This window comes from Musa acuminata, unplaced genomic scaffold, assembly GCF_036884655.1.
Source record: "Musa acuminata AAA Group cultivar baxijiao unplaced genomic scaffold, Cavendish_Baxijiao_AAA HiC_scaffold_420, whole genome shotgun sequence".
Classification (NCBI taxonomy): domain Eukaryota; kingdom Viridiplantae; phylum Streptophyta; class Magnoliopsida; order Zingiberales; family Musaceae; genus Musa; species Musa acuminata.
In genome coordinates this window covers 140,001-142,500 of record NW_027020668.1, presented here as the reverse complement: position 1 = coordinate 142,500, position 2,500 = coordinate 140,001, and positions in this window count along the sequence as shown.

Genomic DNA, 2,500 nt, shown 5'->3' with positions numbered 1-2,500 from the left:
CACCGCGCAACGCAAGAACAGGCCAAAAACTGGCCAAAACGGCCCAAAAACGGGCCAAAACTGGCCATTTTTGGCTGCGCGAGCGAGCGGCGAGCGGCGGACAGCGAGCGAAGCGAGAGGCAGCACCGTCCCTGCTATACGAAAGCCCCATCCAGCCCTGTGCCACCCCGGGGGGTTCCAGGGTGAGAGATGGCTGACGTTTTGCTCCGCTCTCGACGGTCACCGCGCAACGCAAGAACAGGCCAAAAACTGGCCAAAACGGCCCAAAAACGGGCCAAAACTGGCCATTTTTGGCTGCGGCGAGCGAGCGGCGGAGCGGCGGACAGCGAGCGAAGCGAGAGGCAGCACCGTCCCTGCTATACGAAAGCCCCATCCAGCCCTGTGCCACCCGGGGGGTTCCAGGGTGCTGAGATGGCTGACATTTTGCTCCGCTCACGACGGTCGCCGCGGCACACAAGAACAGCCCAAAACAGGCCAAAACAGCCCAAAAACGGGCCAAAACTGGCCATTTTTGGCTGCGCGAGCGAGCAGCGAGCGGCGGACAGCGAGCGAAGCGAGAGGCAGCACCGTCCCTGCTATACGAAAGCCCCATCCAGCCCTGTGCCACCCGGGGGGTTCCAGGGTGCTGAGATGGCTGACGTTTTGCTCCGCTCACGACGGTCGCCGCGGCACGCAAGAACAGGCCAAAAACTGGCCAAAACAGCCCAAAAACGGGCCAAAACTGGCCATTTTTTGCTGCGCGAGCGAGCGGAGAGCGGCGAACAGCGAGCGAAGCGCGAGGCAGCACCGTCCCTGCTATACGAAAGCCCCATCCAGCCCTGTGCCACCCGGGTGGGTTCCAGGGTGCTGAGATGGCTGACATTTTGCTCCGCTCACGACGGTCACCGCGCCACACAAGAACAGCCCAAAAACAGGCCAAAACAGCCCAAAAACGGGCCAAAACTGGCCATTTTTGGCTGCGCGATGCGAGCTGGCGAGCGGCGAACAGCGAGCGAAGCGAGAGGCAGCACCGTCCCTGCTATACGAAAGCCCCATCCAGCCCTGTGCCACCCGGGGGGTTCCAGGGTGCTGAGATGGCTGACGTTTTGCTCCGCTCACGACGGTCACCGCACCACGCAAGAACAGGCCAAAAACTGGCCAAAACAGCCCAAAAACGGGCCAAAACTGGCCATTTTTGGCTGCGCGAGCGAGCGGCGAGCGGCGAACAGCGAGCGAAGCGAGAGGCAGCACCGTCCCTGCTATACGAAAGCCCCATCCAGCCCTGTGCCACCCGGGGGGTTCCAGGGTGCTGAGATGGCTGACGTTTTGCTCCGCTCTCGACGGTCACCGCGCAATGCAAGAACAGGCCAAAAACTGGCCAAAACGGCCCAAAAACGGGCCAAAACTGGCCATTTTTGGCTGCGCGAGCGGGCGAGCGGCGGACAGCGAGCGAAGCGAGAGGCAGCACCGTCCCTGCTATACGAAAGCCCCATCCAGCCCTGTGCCACCCGGGGGGTTCCAGGGTGCTGAGATGGCTGACGTTTTGCTCCGCTCTCGACGGTCACCGCGCAATGCAAGAACAGGCCAAAAACTGGCCAAAACGGCCCAAAAACGGGCCAAAACTGGCCATTTTTGGCTGCTGCGAGCGAGCGGCGAGCGGCGGACAGCGAGCGAAGCGAGAGGCAGCACCGTCCCTGCTATACGAAAGCCCCATCCAGCCCTGTGCCACCCGGGGGGTTCCAGGGTGCTGAGATGGCTGACGTTTTGCTCCGCTCTCGACGGTCACCGCGCAATGCAAGAACAGGCCAAAAACTGGCCAAAACGGCCCAAAAACGGGCCAAAACTGGCCATTTTTGGCTGCACGAGCGAGCGGCGAGCGGCGGACAGCGAGCGAAGCGAGAGGCAGCACCGTCCCTGCTATACGAAAGCCCCATCCAGCCCTGTGCCACCCGGGGGGTTCCAGGGTGCTGAGATGGCTGACGTTTTGCTCCGCTCTCGACGGTCACCGCGCAATGCAAGAACAGGCCAAAAACTGGCCAAAACGGGCCCAAAAACGGGCCAAAACTGGCCATTTTTGGCTGCACGAGCGAGCGGCGAGCGGCGGACAGCGAGCGAAGGCGAGAGGCAGCACCGTCCCTGCTATACGAAAGCCCCATCCAGCCCTGTGCCACCGGGGGGTTCCAGGGTGCTGAGATGGCTGACGTTTTGCTCCGCTCTCGACGGTCACCGCGCAATGCAAGAACAGGCCAAAAACTGGCCAAAACGGCCCAAAAACGGGCCAAAACTGGCCATTTTTGGCTGCACGAGCGAGCGGCGAGCGGCGGACAGCGAGCGAAGCGAGAGGCAGCACCGTCCCTGCTATACGAAAGCCCCATCCAGCCCTGTGCCACCGGGGGGTTCCAGGGTGCTGAGATGGCTGACGTTTTGCTCCGCTCTCGACGGTCACCGCGCAATGCAAGAACAGGCCAAAAACTGGCCAAAACGGCCCAAAAACGGGCCAAAACTGGCCATTTTTGGCTGC